The 18352-nt window shown below is 43.7% G+C and overlaps 1 protein-coding gene and 1 pseudogene across 12 annotated transcripts in view; one reads left to right on the top strand and one right to left on the bottom strand.

Moving 5' to 3' along the window:
- LOC144115527 (uncharacterized) overlaps positions 1-18352 on the top strand; it is a 339252-nt gene that overhangs the window by 60510 nt on the left and 260390 nt on the right. The window lies entirely within an intron of this gene.
- LOC144099437 (uncharacterized) lies at positions 690-5484 on the bottom strand (annotated as a pseudogene).

Raw genomic sequence — 18352 nt, 5'->3', positions numbered from 1 at the left:
CCCCCGGCGGTCGAAATTATTCCGGAGTTCTCTACTATGGCACCTCTTTCTCTCTTTATTCTTTCACTCTCACCTTCTTCCCTTTCCTTATAGCGCTGTTTGGGTGTCCACATTGGGTACCACATGTGAGACAATTACCGGGCCATTTCCTTTCCTCAGAAACCAATTTTAGTGCTAAAATTTAACAATAGAGCATTGCTTATTAACATGCATTCATCATGAACATCTGTGGAACTCCCATAATGGGGGATTTATAAGCATGAGCCCATATGGTATCAGAATGTGAGTTCCACGTGCAATTTGCTTGTACAATGGGTACAAGCTTTGCCTTGCCTGGTGCTCGGCTTCTTAGGGTGAAATGCCTGGGAAATGGGTCTTTGACCCCACCTTGTGAAATGAAAACTACCTTGTGCAGTGGTGCTCTTTGGCAAAAGCTGCCCTTGCGCCATAAAAATTCATCATCACAGGGGCTCTCGCATGTATTGTAGCGCTTTGAAAGTTGTTGTTCTAGGTGCTTTTCGAATGGGGTTTAAAGCTGTATGTATGTTCCCACTATGGGCAGATGTGCGTGATCCTGCAGGATGACTTTACCATTTTGCCGCAGGTTGCGAGTAAGCCTTACTTAGCCCATTGAGCGAAAACCCATGTGCATGCGTGCGGTGCATGTGTGTGTTTGTGTGTGAGAGAGAGAAAGAGAGAAATGATGTCCTCATGCTGTTGACCAGAGACGCCATGAAGTCAAGTATTTATTCGAACAGCAACATGAACATAACAGCCAAATGATTCAGGGGCTTCGCGTTATAAAGGAAGCCTTGGTTCAACCGAGGCATGCCATTGGTTAGCGGTGCAATTGCACATGTGCACACCAACCGCGTACATCAGATACGCGGCGCACTGTAACAGTGTGATAACACACGTGATAATCTTTGGCACGATACAACACTTCCCCTCCAAGATCAGAATCTGTCATATATCAGACGATCTGGCTTCCGCTTATGACGAGCGCTGTGCCAGGTAGCACAGGTGAACCGGCATCACTTTGTTTCGACGTTGATGCACTTTGGGCTGCACTTGCTAGTGGAGAACCATCACTTCGATCCAACACTGGCCGGTTTGAGGTGGGTTCACTTTCGAGCAGGTCGCTTGCAAGTGGTAAAGAGACATCATTTTCTTTTACAACAGTAGGCTTTACACAAGAATGTCGCAAGTGATCCACATGCACAAACCGTGTCTGTCCACCCACAACCACAAGGTAAGTCATTGCCGATTTCACATCCACGGCTTTGCCTGGACGCCACTTCACCTGTTCCCCACGTACCAAACGCTCAAACACTGCATCACCAACAGAAAATACTCTAGGTGAACTCCTCCGCTTGTTTGCACTGCGGACATTCCTCTCCAATTTGGCATTTATTGCATCTTGCAGATTTGGTTTCAATAACGATAACCTTGTGCACAACTTCCTCCTCAAAAAGAGTGCAGGTGGTGTTTGGCCGGTGAATGTATGTGGCGTTGTTATATAAGCGAACAGAAAATTGTCGATTCTGTGCTGCAGTGACCTGGAACTTTTATTCCGCTGATCTTCGAGCAATTGCTTTAACAGCGACTGTTTCACTGTTTGAACAGCATGTTCTGCCGACCCATTCGACTGAGGGTGATATGACGGAGTAAGCATGTGCTTAACCCCGTTTGCCAACAAAAATTCCTGAAACTCTTTTGCGCGAAATTGCGGCCCGTTATCTGTGACTTCCTCTGTCGGTAGACCGTGACTTGCGAACGAGCGCACTGTTTCGATCGTACATTGCGCGGTAGTTGATGTCATGACTCTTATTTCTAACCATTTGGAATAGGAATCGATAGCTAAAAGAAACATCTTGTTTTCTTTTTGTGCGAAGTCTAAATGTACCCTCTCCCAACTGTTTGTACACCATTTCCAAGATGAAAGTGGTGCTAGTGGCCCCACAGCTTTTGTGCTTTGACAAATTTCACACTGCTTCACAGTTTGTTCCATGCAGTTGTCTAACTGTGGCCACCAAACCATTGACCTTGCTAGTACCTTCATCTTTGTAATGCCAATGTGTTGCTCATGCAGCAAACACATGACTTCCCTTTGAAGTGACTGTGGTATCACAACTCTGTTGTTCCACACCAAACAACCGCAATCTACTGAAAGTTCAAATCGCCTCAAGAAGAAAGGCTGATAAGGAGCGTCTACAGCACGTGGCCATCCGTGCCATACCATTTCACGAACAGCACTCAGAACTGAATCTTTCACAGTCAAGGGGAGGTTATTCGGAGGCAAAAAATAAATTTCTTCTGCTTCATCACCGGTTTCTGCCAGTGGAAGGCGTGACAATCCATCTGCATTGGCTATCTTTGTTCCTGCTCTGTGCACATAGTGAAAGTTGGAGTTTGCAAGAAAATCTCCTCAGCGATGCACACGAGCTGCAGCTACTGCATTTGTGTGGTGCTTTGCCTCAAAAATGATGGCGAGTGACTGGTGATCAGTGATCACATTGAAACTACGCCCGTACAGATATTTATGAAATATTTTTACTCCAAAAACAACTGCGAGGGCTTCTTTTTCCACCTGCGCGATGCAAGCGCAATCGGTCGCTCTACGCCCTCAACCACGTGAGATAGCACTGCGCCTAAGCCATAAGCAGAATCGCCACATGTCAGATGTATTTACTTCATTACATCGTACAGTTCCAAGACCATGTCATCACTGATCAAGTTTTTACAGCAATTGAGACATGCGTCACACTGGCTCGATCATTTCCATGTGCTGCCCTTACGCAACAGTTGGTGGAGAGGTTCTAGAACATTTGCTAGATCAGGCAAAAATTTGGCGTAGTAGTCTACTAGGCCCAAAAACGCCTTTAGTTGAGTCACATTTCTTGGTGTTGGCGCTTCTCAAATTGCCTTCACTTTTTCCGCTGCTGAGTGTATGCCGTTTTTGTCCAGATCGCGTACCAAGTAACAAATACTTTCTTGAAAAATTTACATTTGCCTAGGTTTACACGAATGCCGTGCTTACTAAGAGCTTGTAGCACTTGCTCGGAATGCTGATAGCACTCTGTCAGGTTTTTGCCGGCTATTAACACATCATCCAGGTAACAGGCAGGACCAGGGATGCTTTGTAAAGCCTGGTCCATCATAGCCTGAAACATTGCAGGTGCGCTTGCCACTCCGTACGGCAATCGCCGAAACCTGAAAAGTCCCATGTGCATATTCACCGTGAGCAGTTCCTGTGCCTGCTCATCCAGCTTAAGCTGCAGGTAAGCTTTGGACAAATCCAATAAAGTGAACACAGTTCCGCCAACCAGTGATGCGAATATGTCCTCCAGTAGGGGCAGTAGATAGCGGTCAAGTTCGATTCCCCGATTTACAGTGACTGCAATCACCACATATCCTGATCTCTTTTCCTGCTTTCTTTGGCACAGTTACAAGTGGTGTAGCCCAAGCACTGTGCCTGACCCTGTACACCACATCAGCTTTCTCAAGGTCTCGCCATTCTCCACTTGTTCACGCAAAGCATATGCAACTGGTGTCGCCTTACAAAAGATTGGTTGCGCATCGTTTTTCATTTGGATGCTACCAGTGAATCCTTTGATCGAACCATAGCCTGGCTCAAACACTTCACCGTACAGTTGTTTTAACCTCTTGTCGGCTTCCACAGCTACCATCTGCCTGCCACCCTGTAAGTTATCCACGCCATGTTGCAACTGCTGCACAGCATTGTGCAGGTCAACTTTAAGCGCCATTATCCAATCGCGACCTAGAAGCATCGGCATGCGAGCTTCATTTTTTTGCTTTGCAACTATCAGAGGCAGATTGCAGCTTCGGTTCTGATTAGAGACTCTGACATTCGCAACACCTTTCACTTTGAGTGCAGTGCCGTTATACACACCTAGACGCACGTTATCTTTGAAACATGGGTGATTAGGAAAACTTTCATCAAAGTCTCTTTAAGACATTATGGTCAACAGCGGCTCCTGTGTCCAATTCCATCGGAATCGGCTTGCCATTTACTTTTACATTGAGGACAATAGGCGGAGAGCTATGAACCTTATTCATTGTACAAACTGCAAGCAAATCGGTTGCAGACACTGTCTCCTCAACTTTGTGCACGACCTTTGTTTTGCACATTTTCGCTACATGACCTGGCTTTGAGCATTTGAAGCACATACTTTTGAGAAAAGGGCAACTCACTGGCGTGTGCAGTCTACCGCATCTATGGCAGGTGCAAGCCTTGCTTTTCCCACGTTGCTTCCATGCGCTGTTTTGGGGGGCCCGCTGCTCGTTGCTAGCGGTCTTGTCCTTCGCTGCATGTCATTTTCCTGGAGTGGTGTGTTCCCGATGCCAGTAAACATTGGCAAGACGAGCGGTTGACCCCTCTAGCAGCATTTCTCGGGTGCCTTTCTGGGCAGCTTCCAAGGCGGCAATTTTGCAGACTCGCTCCCAAGTGACTTCATCGTCCGACGGGGCAAGAAGACGACATTGAATCGAATCATTTCTGATTCCAGCAATCAGTCAATCCCGGAGCGCTTCTTCCAAAAAACTTCAGAATGAACACGTTGCAGCCAGTCTTTTCAGCTCGACGATGAACTGTTGCAGGCTCTCGTTCGGCTCTTGCTTCCGCTGGTAGAAGTGATAACGCTCAGTAACCACAGACCGTTTTGGAGCATAGTGCTTTCGGAGTGCTTCTGTAGCTTCTTCGTACTTGACTTCCGTGGGTTTCTTCGGCAGCAGCAGGCTATGCAGAGTCACGTAAGCCTTTTCACCCAGGATTGTTAAGAAGACTTGCAACTTCTAACTTGCGTCTATTCCGTTGACGGTTGCATACAGGTTGAACCTTTCCACATAGACGTCGATATTGCCAGAGTCGGGGCAGAACTTGGCCAGAGATCCCAGGGTGGTGCTCATCATTGATGTCCTCGCTTGCCGTGCGTTGTCGTCGTTTCTGCAGGCTCGGTCATTGCCTCAGCCCGAAAGATCCCATCCTCGTCGCCATGTTGACCAGAGACGCCATGAAGTCAAGTATTTATTCGAACAGCAACACGAATATAACAGCCAAATGATTCAGGGGCTTTGCGTTATAAAGGAAGCCTTGGTGCAACCGAGGCATGCCATTGGTTAGCGATACAATTGCACACGTGCACACCAATTGCGTACATCGGATATGCGGCGCACTGTAATAATGTGATAACACACTTGATAATCTTTGGCAAGATACAACACATGCAACCTGGCAGGTGGCGATTAAATTAATGTTTGGTCGTGCAAGGTTGCTCGGGACAACCTGGATCGCACAAATTCCACCGATGGCAACACTTGCCATCCCAGGCAGTTGTACACCGCTTATCCGCTGCGCCACTGTGCCAGGCGTGGTGTGAGGACTCCTAGAGATCTATGAATGTTAAGTAGAGAATGACCAATTTTGCACAATTAACAGACTAGCTATCGCGTTGTACCCTTTAGGCAAAGCGGGCAACGGTACCACGGCGACTGACTTCACGAAGTTAGTGCGCAGATCAGAAGGGGTGCGACAGCTACGTAGAGAGATGCGGAGGTACAATTTCCAGCTGTGTGGCTTACATCACACCGCAGCGCACAGCGACTGCATTCACAAACTGAGCGGGCGGGCTTACGCCTTCTCACACAACTCTCCCCGCCGACTTTTTTATGTGTGCTCAACGTTTAGGAAGTTACTTTAACATTAATTTTTCAGATAGGTTGGAAAATGAAAGGAGATTGTACAAATTATTTCTTCAAACAGAATTAAATTTAATGTTTTGGTGCTATCGTGCAAGCTGATAGTTCCAGCAACTACTGCAGCAGATGCTGGGAATGTGCTATAGAAGCAGTGCTGCTGAAACCAGGAGACTCCCAGTAAGAAATTTTCACCTGAGCTGTGAGGCTCTTTAGTGAAGGAGATTGAAATTCTAGCAACTGAAACTATCAGGGCAAATTACTTGCATGGTTCTTCAATGAAGACTGAGAAAGAGCTGAAGAGGGGAGGAAGAGGAAGCATTGACAGGCGTGATAAAAAGCCGAAGCATGTGAGCATGCCAAGTGTTGATCAAGACATGAAGGCTGCACATCAAAGAATTGTATTCGGTGTCGAAAACACAGAATCTCTAGCTGCCGCGGTGGCTGAGTGGTTATGGTGCTCTGTTGCTAACCCAAAAGATGTGGGTTTGATCCCAGTCGCAGTGGTTACGTATTTCGATGGAGGTGAAATTGTAGGGGCCTGTGTAGTGTGCACAGTCAGTGCACACTAAAGAACCCTAAGTGGTCAAAATGATCCGAAGCCCCCACTATGGCGTCCCTCATAGCCACCCTCTGCTGAAATCTCCCTTATATGCTGATTACATATATGTGTGATGCACCAGTCTCAATAAGTGCACACTGTGTATACATGCATATTCACATAGTGCAAAAGGCTCAATTGAAGTGGACATGGCAGTAATTAAATTCCTTTGCTCGGTAATCTGTAATGTAATTCACTGCTTTTATGGGCTGGTAATATAGTAATGTAATGAGTTACTTTGGAGCAGTAATTTCATGCAAAACTAATTAATTACTAGCAAAATTACTTCTGCTGACTAATGAGTTCTTGCTCCTCCTTGTATCAGCCATGCTCTGGCCTCGTGTTTGCGGGGTTGAGCATCTAGAAAGCAAGAAAAACACGTGTCCAGGAATAGCCAGCACTTCAGCGAAGCGTCGCACGTGGAGGAGAAGAGATGCGCGTGCACGCATCGGCACCGCCTTGGTGATGAGTCTACTTAATAGGGCTCCTACGCTTCTTCCAGCACTGCGTACGGTTGCACATACAGACACGCTGCAGGGCCATCGGGAGAGTTCCATGGTCATGACATGCTGTATTGCCCCTTCCTACAGACACACTGCGAGTGCTTGAGCGAGTAGTTCCCTCTAGACTGATGAATATATATTGTCACGTCGCAACACTGACAAGTTGCAAATGATATCTAACAAACTTAGTTGTGAGTTCTAGGGAAAACTAGTTTCTGTGCCTGGTTATGAAGCCATATTTTTAACTCAAGGGTAATATAGACGACAGCGGCACCACGACATGCTATTTTTTTCCGCCAATGTACTTCCAGAACAAGTCAACTTAACAGCAGAATTGTGGCAGCTTGTCTGCACCGCGGTGCATTTCCAGGACGATGACCGTCAACAGGCGGTCGATGCACTCCCGCTGTTTACGTGTACAACAAATTCTTCGAAATCAAGAGGGTGGGACCATACTGCAAATTGAACAATTCACTTCTAAATCGATAGTGATGCGACCAATTAAATTTTGCAGTTAAGTTTACCTCAGCTACATCAGTAAAGCGGCAATTCAATGCATTAGGGTTACCTTTATTGAAAGAGGGGCAAAATTTCCGGTGCCCATTTTGAAGCTCAGTGGCGGTGAAAACAAATATGAAAATTTTGTAGGAACTATGACCCATGCACAACTTTTTAAGTGTTGAAACTAAAAATTAATTTAAATGTAATTTTCATTACTTTTTGGGAAAAAATTTTAATGTAATGTCATTACTATTTGAGAGCAGTTATTGGCAATATAGTGAAGTTATTTTCAAGAGATTTCTAGGAAAGTAATTATTAATGTAATTTAATTGCTTTTCAAAAGTAATTTTGCCGTGTATATAATTGAAGTACCATATTTTCTAAGCCATTGTCTGCACCCAGTTTACAGTCTGCATGGGCAAATTTCAACTTAAAATAGTAATGTTTTTTCTTAGACACTCCAACCCTAGTGCATATATTTCGCAGAGACAACTTTTGGCTGAAAATAAGTTTTTTTAGATTGTTCACAAGTAGTATACAATCGGTCCTGGTCTTCCAGTCTAGTCTTGCAGTGCCTGGTTCAGTTTGGACCCACAATTGTGCACTGCTGAATGCACAGACGATCTCATAAACCTGGTGCACCACGACACACTACTCTTGAATTCCGGGTACCTTCTTCAGAAGCCATAGTACGAGCAATCAGTCCTATTCCAGTCTTATTTTCAGTCGATGCTGCATTCCCCACTTCCTGCGGCTGTCCTACCCACGCTGCCAGCTTTTCTTCAAGGTTTGGCGAAGCTTAGTGCCCTCCACCTCCATACTTTCTTCATCCCACGGAAGCAGCCCCCGGCACTTTTTTCATCGATGTGAAATTCTTTCTCCGCAGCTCGGTTTGACTTAAGTGCTTGCACAGGCTCAACTACAATGAGCTTGAATGGTGCTGTCAGGGCTGTTGCTCTATGAGCCATATCACTACCATTCTTCAAGAAGGACTGCACCACCCATGGCATTATTCTTCAAGGTTTTGCACATGTGCTCACAAATCCAAGCTCTGTTAAAAAGCAGCCACCACAAGCAGCATTCACTTGCATATCGAAGCTGTTTTCGCTGTGTGATCTAGCATAGGAAAATTTTACAGGCACAGTCAGGCCATGTTTTTTTTTTTACTTTGAAAGCCATCCAATGCTTCTTCGTCTCTGACAAATGATCTTAAAAAATTAAATCATGCACATACCGCATGTTCCTCATTTATATGTCCGGGTTGTAAAAAAAATTCTGCGCGAACTACTGGCTCATTTCGGCCCAACTGCTTACCACAAGGCAGCTTATGGTAGTCTGAATTTTTCAATAAATAATTTAACACCAGAACTTGCCTAGATTGCCTGCAGCCAGAGAAAAACTGCAGTCAGCAAAAGCAGAATTTTCATTGCGGTGGGCGGAGGAACCGACTTTGTGCCATCTGGGGAACTCTTGAAACTCATCCCAGCTCTGACCAGGGACACTGGTTGCCTCACAGCTCGCCAGGTGGTGCAGCCTGTCAGGTGGGCTGCTCCTCTCACCGCGATGAAAATTCTGCTGCAGCCAACTGCAGTTTTCCGCTAATTCCAGACAATCCAGGCAAGTTCCGATGTTAAATTAAGTATCAAAAAAGGCATACTACTATAAGCTACCACCTTGTGGTTGGCATTTGAGCCCCAATAGGCCAGTAGTTTGCGCAGAATTTTTTACAACCCACAGATAACTGCGCAACACGTGGTATATATAGACCACGTGAAATTTCAGCTTTTAAACATGCATAGCTCCCAAACTGTAGTCCAGAAAATACGATATTCTTGAAAAAGCGAGGTCTCGTTATGTTCCAAAAATTGTGCGGCAATTGCATTTACCAGACGCAACCTTTCGCGCTATGTGCTGAAAGTTAATTGATGGCACCCGAATGCCTTATGCTACAAATTAGAAATGTCTAGGGGTGACCTTCAACAAGTCTCTCCCGTGGTCGCCACGTCCAACAGATCAAGACCACTCTACTTGTTTGCCTCCATCTTCGGCATGCTCTTGACCACCAGAAATGGATGCGCCACTGAACCATTCATCATCAACATCAGCCTGACGATGCCCACCTCTCCCATGTCTCTTCAATTAACCCTGTCCTTTGGCAGCTGCACGCACCGTATGCTCGCAAACTTCTTAATCTCATCCACCCAGCTGACGTTCTGCCGCCCCCTGCTACACTTTCTCTTGGAATCCACTCCATTACCCTTAAAGACCAGCAGTTATCTTGCCTTCGCATTACATGCCCTGCCCAAGCCCATTTCTTCCTCTTGATTTCGACTAGGATGTCATTAACCCATGCTTGTTCGCTCATCCACTCTGCCCGCTTCTGGTCTCTTAGCGTTACACCTATCATTTTTCTTTCCATGGCTCGCTGTGTTGTCCTTAACTTAAGCTGAACTCTTTTTGTTAGCCTCCACGTTTCTGCCCCTTAGGTGAGTACCGGTAAGATACAGCTGTTGTATACTTTTGCCTTGAGGGAAATTGTTAAACTGCCGTTCATGATCTGAGGCACAAAGACAGAACAGACGAGACACAAGCGCTAACTCACAACTGGCTTTTTATTGAAGCAGATGCAGTCTTGGCAAGAGCACAGATAAGACGGCGCGTGTTAGTCTGGAGGCTTTCTACATCAAGAAATATGGCAGTAGGTGCATCAGTACCCCTTCTTTATATCTTTTTGATTCAGAGTATCAATTTTTAGATTCAGTTATCATGCAACCTTTTCTTTTTCTTGTATGATTTTTTGGCTGCCTGCCTGTTTTTTGCGAAGCGATCTTCCCTTTGTTCACCTTCTCCTCCTTGTCACCCTTCTCTCCCCTTGAAGCTTCACCGTATATAAACTGCATCCTGCTTCAATAAAAAGCCAGTTGTGAGTTAGCGCTTGTGTCTCGTCTGTTCTGTCTTTGTGGTTGCATGTTTTTGCGCTAGGTTTTCTCTAAATCAAGTATGCACCAACTAGCCCAAAAAGAGGTGTTAATGATCTGAGGGAACCTCCCATATGTGCTGCACCCCATTCTTATCCTTCTAGTTATTTCCTTCTCATGATCCGGATCAGCTGTCACCACCTGCCCTAAGTAGATATTCCTTTACCACTTCCAGAACCTCACTACCAGTTGTGAACTGCTGTTCTCTTGAACGTTACTTTGATTTTCTGCATGTTAAGTTTTAGACCACCATTCTGCTCTGCTTGTCTAACCCTTTGATCATGCTTTGCAATTCATCTTCTGAGTGACTCAGCAAGGCAATTTCATCAGCGAATCGCAGATTATTTAGGTACTTTCCATTAACTCTTACCCCAACTGTTCCCAATTCAGGCCTTGGAATACCTCCTGTAAACAGGCAGGCGGTGAATAGCGCTCGGGAGATTGTGTCTCCCTGCCCGACGGCCTTCCTTATTAGAATTTTATTGCTGACTTTATGGAGGACTATGGTAGCTGTGCTATTGCTATAGACATCTTCCAGTATTTTCACAAAGACTTCTACACCCTGATTCTGCAATGCCTGCATGACTGCCGAGGTTTACGCTAAGCCAAATGCTTTCTCGTAATCAGTAAAGGCTATATATAAGGGTTGGTTATATTTTGCTCCTTTCACTATCACCTGATTGATAGTGTGAATATGATCTCTTGTGAAATATCCTTTACGAAAGCCTGCCTGATCATTTGGTTGATTGAAGTCTAAGGTTGCCCTGACTATTAGCAATTATCTTAGTAAATACCTTGTAGGCAGCGGACAGTAAGCTAGTCAGGTTGTAATTTTTCAAGTCCTTGCCGTCTCTCTCTTATGAATTACGATAACGCTAGCGTTCTTCTAAGCTTCTGGTACGGTCGACGTCATAAGGCATTGCATATACAGGGTGGCTAGTTTTTCTAGCATAATCCCCCCTCCGTCCTTCATCAGATCTGCTGTTACCTGATCCTCACTAGCTCCTTTTCCCCTTTGCATTGCTCCTAAGGGTTTCTTTCCTTCCTCTTTCGTTAATGACGGGATGATGCATTGCTGTTCGCAACTGTCTCTCATTAATGTTCTGATTTCATTGTCTACTGTATAGATTTGTGTAGAACTCTTTGGCTGCTTTAACTATTTGAGCTATATTGCTAATAACATTGCCCTCCTTGTCCCTTAACGCATAAATCTGGTTTTTACGTATGCCTGCTGAATCATTACTATGGCTCTTATGTAGAGCTTTGTGAAGGCCCGCACAGGGTATCGCGCAAGCTAACATAAAGCTGCTGCAAGGGTTTCAAGCTAAGGCTTTCAGAACCTGCCTTGGCCTTCCCAAAATCACTTCAACAGTGGGTACTCTGGTGGAGAGTAAATGTCTCTCCTTACAAGTGCTACTCCCACAGGACCAGCTTCATGTTCGGGCTAGTTGGTTTCGCTTTTTTGGAAGACATGGCGCTACAAATACTTGTTTTTTTGTACATGTACTTGTAGTGCCACGTCTTTTTCAAAAATCCCCAAGTGCAGATAGTGGCATGTGAAACTGATGATCTGCTAGCAGCATGCAGCATATTCAAAGTGTCTGACCTCCTCCCATTGCAATGCTAGCAGCTGCCACATCTTTAGCACCATGGAAATTTTCTCCATGGATCGTCACTATAACAATACATGGCATTAAGAGCAAAGCCAACATCTGCAGCCCAGCACTTGCATACTTCTATCTTGAGCACACCTCTACATGCGACAGGGTGCACTACCACACTCTTGATGACTCTGTCACGCATCACGTCATCTGCAATCGGCATTGGGATACCATTCATGCACATCACAATCTCGGCGACACTGAGCCACAGACCATTGGCTACTCCCACAGACCTGGCTGCACTGCAGGCAGTCTTCGCCTATAACCTGAAGTGCCTCCCTATAACATGGGCTATTTTCACTGAGTATTGAGCTGCACTGCAACTAATGAAGTCACCATGCAGGCAGGAGCAGCTTATCATTGTTATTAGCAGACTTCACATCGAAGCCTGTAAGCTGTGCCACAGCATTGTGCTGTAGTAGTTGCCTGCTCCGGTGGAATTGCAAGAAATGACCATGCTGCCAGCCCCAAAAATGGTGCATGGTGATTCATTCGAGGTGATGCTTATTCCTTTTCCTTGGAGTGATGGAGTGACACTTATGGCTGCTGTAGCCTGGCAGTTGCAGCACATTCTGCAATGTGAAAGAAAACATTAGTACAGTCCCTTACTTTGCATCGACCCGACTAGTGACTGCCGCACGCCAAAAAACCTAGAAAGGTGTAACTGCAATTGCCTGCTCAAGGTTCGCATCAATGTTGGGAATACCAACTGCTTCCCCCCCAATAAAATCAAATTCTCCAGCATCCTGCAGAATACTGAAAGAGTTTTGGGCCAACAAGGCAGTACCCTCCGTCTCGTGCATTTACTTTATCCCTGGTGTGACACAGCTTTGGTGTCATGTGGAACAAAGATACGGGTCTGATGCAAACCCTCTGATAACACTGAATTTGTGAGTTTTGTGTGCATGTGTTTTGTTTTATTTTTTCATTCTCATCTGGAGTAGCTTGCAGGTAGACTACCAGGCAAACACCTCCAGTAATCATTAAAGTGTGCCTCCTCCTCCAATCAACCCATTCCTTCCTGCTTCTTCCCTGTGTGCCTTTATGTCCACAATTCTTGTTGCCCTCCATACCAATGTCTATAACATTTTTACAAGATGCTAGAAACAGGTGCACCAAAGGAGACAATCACTTTGCAAATGTATTAATAGGAACTTTGTTGATCCGCTTTCTTTTTGCTTTAAATTTGTTGCTGGCGGCAAGCAAAAAAATTCAATTATCGCCATCTCGTGCTGCAGTAAATAAAACAAGCTACTATAAAATAAACTGCCTGTGTTTACTCAGCACATTTGCACACTTCTTGTTTCTGCAGTCTATATGTCCCAAGTTTTCCTTGTTTGAGCCAGAACATGTAAGCCAGACAAATTCAAGCATGCATTTTTTAATTTTAGAAAAAAAACAGCAGCACATTCATCAGTGCATAAAGAGAGAGGGCACACACACAGTATAAAACTAATATGTACAATAATATATTGGAATATATACATTCACAAATATAATCAATATATTACGTACTATACACAAAAAAATCACACACATGTAGTATGGAGAACTGATCACTATGTGCTGTTGTTGCCAGTGATATGTCATAGACTATCAGGTGCACCTTAACACTTTCCATATCATGGCTACTGAGTGTGGATCACCAGTGACCCATAATTATAGCGTGCTGTTTAAATGCTACCAAGAAACTTTTCAAATTGCTATGCACGATCACTTATGCAGTCCAAGAAAGTTTTGAAGTAATTTGTAACTGTGCTATGAAGTGGCAAATATTTGTGCTGGGCTAAAGAGCATGCTGCACAACTTTTATTAGCAAGCATAGAAAATTCCCCAATATCCGGACCAGCTTGCAAACGACCTCAGTTTAATCTTTTTTTTTTGGTCGACACAATAACTTTTTGAATGCTACCAGTAGCAGTGTGAGATTTTAGGCTAACGTCAGATAGTCTTTGATGATGAATACCTCAAGAAACCATGCAGTCCAAAACTTCAACTACTGTGCACCAAGAAGCAGTGTTTCCTGTCTGCTACCGCTGTATGAATTTATTTGTGCCACTTAAGATGTAATAGGGATGTGCAATTACTATGGCTGCTCTTTGCCGTCTTTCTACATTTTGTGGCGAAGATTTGGTATCACCATCTTTATAGATACAGCAGTTCTGCATGAAAAAAGAACCTGCCCCCTGCAAGGCGCTCTGGAGTACCAATGGCACCCGTGCACTGAAGCAGACAGGCGATGAGATGTAACAATGTTACTGGGCTCTTTCTCAGCAGCACTAAGATTCCACTTCACATGAGCAAGTATGTCTGGATGCTAATACTAAGCAAACAGCCTCAAACTAAATCCGATGACACGTAAGAAACGCCGTGAGTAAGTGCATCGTCGAGTGCCTTGCTCATATCCAAGAACGTCGTCAAGCCCCTACGATTGCATCTTGACTGGAGTAGTGCCAGCTTGTTTTATGGTCCTTTTCTTCCTACGTTAATGTCCTCAAGGCATTTTACTGTTCTTCTGAGCTTTCTGGATGTCTGTAGCATCTTTCAACGTTGAGGAGCTGGTTTGCGCGGTGGCACATGAGCCTTGGTTAGTGGAGGTTTTATTTTGTAGCAGAAAACATTAATGGGATACAAGTCCATTTCACATGTAACATTTAGTCACTTTAATTTGAAGCATATCTATGCACAAGATACATATTAGCCATTTTTTTCTTTTATGATATTCACATTTCTTTCCAAGTTTTGCTATCAGCTTCACTGGATTTTTGCAATTTAGAGTTTTTCTTGCGGATTACAATTCCTCATTTACTCTTTTAATGATGATCATTGAGAAGAGCATTGATGTAAGTAGATGTTTTTGTACTTTCCAGCATTCTGAGCTACTAAAAGATTTGGAAATAAATTAGCTTTTGTAACAACTCCATAAGTAGCTACTTTTTATGAGACTGCAAACATTTTTTTGTAGCTCGAGGTATTTGCCAGCAAAAGAATTTAAATGTTCAGGAGCTTTATGCAATAAAACAGGCACAATTTTGTGTATTTCTGAATGTGTAATATATTTTTTCTTCTGAAACCTTGATGTCAAATATTTACCATAATTTTCACCAAAGTTTGTAACAGAAAATTAAAATTTCACATTACTCTCTAATATTTCTGTATGAAATGCATACTACCATCTAGCACATTTAGTTTCTTTCTTTTTGATGCGCTGCATGCTAATGTAAGAATTTTTCAGTCAAAAATAATAAAATAAACGGAAAAATTTTCTTTTTCTATGGTATGGAAAGAGGTGCTCCTTAGGCACTTTTTTTGGCATATTGGATAATAGTACAGTGGCTAGGAGGGGGAAATGTGAGGAGAGCGCCCGGCCGGGTGAAGTGCTTGGGGAGGAAAGCGGCAGGTGGCGCTGCAGCACTCTTACACGTCAGCTTCCGTGACTTCACCGATGGAAATGAGCATTTTGCATGCGGCAACTACAGCATTTGTTTGATCGTGCTTACATGGAGCTCACTGTCAAACACAATGAGGGGAGCAATCAGAGAAGAAAAAAATTAAATTTGGTAGTACAGTATCAGCAATAGAAACTAAAGTGAGGGAAGGTAAACATAACCTCAACAATGTACAGCTGCAGGAAGTGTCAAAACACACTGAAGACATAGTATCTAAGTAGCCGAATAGAATGTGGACATATGATGACCTGGTGGGGATTTTTCAAAGGAAACTAGAGAAGGGCCAAATCAAAAAGGGAAGAAGGAAGGGCAAACATAAACCAAAAAGCTGGTGGGACAGGGAAGTTCAGACAGCCATAGCGTAACACCAAGAGAGAACACAGATATAAGGTTATAGGGGAAGAGGACAGAGGGTGTCCAACACTGACTGGCCACACAGGAGGGGAATAGAGTAGAGGGACAGGAAGCAAAGGAATATATCGGACAAACAATTGAGGCAGCATTTGCAGATCCTGAGGTGAATGAAATAGAGGAGAGCAATGGCAGGAGCAAGGGAGGGGAGGAAGAGCTCAGGGAGATGACTACAAGGGAATGGGACAAAATAGAAAGCAAGGTTCCCATGGGAACAGCGACAGGACCAGAGGGCATACCTATGAGATTAATTACCATACTATGCTAAAAAAGAAAATTGAAATTGCGACATTTCATAGAAAAATAATAGGGGGAGGAGATGCACCAAATGGTTAGAAATTGAGCAGGGTGCGACTGATATACAAAGGTAAGGGAAACAAGGACAACATTAAATCCTGCTAACTAATCACAGTTACATCAGTTACATACATGCTAGCACTGCAGATGGTAAAAATGGTAATAGAGAACGGGCAGAATATGAGGGGATCCTAGGATAGCATCAGAACAGTTTCCGAAAGGACAGAATGTTAGAGAATAATCTATTTGTTATAACTCAGCGTATAGAGATAGAGAGACCACTATGGATAGCATTTTTTGACATTAAGGGAGCCTATGACAATGTGAATCAGGAAAGCTTTGGGGCCAAATGAAAGGATATGGAGATGGGAATCAGGTCGAGCTTCCATGTTTGTATAGAGATAATAAGGTGGCAGTAACACGGGAGGGAGAAACTACAAAACCAGCTAAAATTAAAAGTGGGCTTAAACAGGGCTGTCCACTATCACTCTTTGTTTTCATGATATAGATGAGTCAAATGAAAAAGAGGCCAGAAAAAAGTAAGGTAGGAGTCGAGGTGAGTTATATGTAGGGATTGGACTTTTCGGTTTCTATTTTAAAAAAAATTCAGCAGTCTTTTTCTGGTTTTTATTTTTGAACGCAGGTTTTGGTTTTTTTCAGCTAATATTTTCGACGAATGAAATACTGACTTTTTTCGGTGATTTAACGTAGCCATTCTGTGGTCAAAAATGACTAAGTCTATTTCGCTGTTTTTGTCATCCTGAACAATTTATTTACTTGTAATTAACATGCAGATTAAACAATTTATTTACTTGTAATTAACATGCAGATGGTAGTACTTTGAGCTGTGCTTGTAGAAGAACTTGGTATTATCACTAGAAGAGAAACTCAAGTTAAATGAGATAGTCGGCAGACAAAAACGGAAGTTGAAGATTACTTCTAAGAACTAAATTGACGTTTTCCGTACGTTGTCGCAATGGGTTGAGCGCGAGGGTGAAGCATCACATGGTCTGCATGTTGGTGGCAGCAATGGAACTGCTGCTCAGTAGTCGTGGTAGCTCAAACTACTTTTTTGTGATGCCCATGCACAATCTCATGTCAGTGTCCTACATGCAGTTGATTAAGCTTCTAAACTGACTAACTGCTTTAATTAAGCAGGTGATGATAGTGAACAGTGCTCAGCTAGAAGCCGGCGAGGAGATGCTTCTTGGTGTGCAGAGGCATGTAAGCTAACGAGCAATGCCTCAAATCGCACAACTGCACTGCTTATTCAACAATACCATCATCGCATCATGCCCCTGCCTTCCTTACTTAGTTACTTTTCAACTTGAACTGAGTGAAACTCGCATTCAACAGCCAGATAGTTATGCCTAGCATACCAAGAATACTGACCTCTTTCAGTTAAAACCGAATTTGGAAAATTGAATTCGGCGTGCTTTTATCTTTTTTTTTCAGTTTAGACTGAAGTCCAATCCCTAGTTATATGCAGGGAGACCGGAAAGTAAATCAATTGTATGCGGACGACATTGTACTGCTAGCTGACAAACAGGATAGATTGCAGGAAATACTTAAGATTGTGGAGGGGAGGACGACAAGTTAGGAATACATTTCAGTAGGGAGAAGTCTGGGAAAATGGTATATAAAGACAAGAGGGGAGATCCACTAGAAATACAATATCTAGAAGGGCATGCAAGGTTTATGAAGGACGATGGGAAAAGGAATTCAAATATTATGAAGCACAGACCAATGTGGAATTATAATTGGTATGAGGTTGTTAGAGGACTGTGGAAAGGAATTATGGTACCAGGCCTCACATTCGGTAATGCAGCCCTGTGTATGAAATCAGAGCTGCAATCAAGCCTAGAAATTAGGCAAAGAAGTGTAAGAAGGTTAGCCTTGGGTGCACATGGGAACACTCCAAATGAGGGAGTCCAATGGGGGGGAGGGAGGTGCATGAGCTGGGCGCTGTTCAAAACTGGAGAGGCAATTAGCAAGCTGAATTAGAGTCGGAGACTAATGAAAATGGAGGAAACAAGGTGGACAAAAAAGGTATACAATTACCTATAAATGAAAAGTATCAATACAAAAAAGACAAACAGACCCCAGAAGCTAAGAATTATGTACCTACAGGTGAGGGATGGGGCTCAGCAAAATACTCATGTGGAAACGGAGGTAAAGAAAACAGAATGAAAGGTGTGGAAAGAAAGAATGCAAGGAAAATCAGCGCTACGTATAT

This window comes from Amblyomma americanum, chromosome 1 (assembly GCF_052857255.1).
Source record: "Amblyomma americanum isolate KBUSLIRL-KWMA chromosome 1, ASM5285725v1, whole genome shotgun sequence".
NCBI classification, from domain to species: domain Eukaryota; kingdom Metazoa; phylum Arthropoda; class Arachnida; order Ixodida; family Ixodidae; genus Amblyomma; species Amblyomma americanum.
The sequence above is the reverse complement of the archived record's forward strand: the minus strand, read 5'-3'. Positions and strand labels throughout refer to the sequence as shown.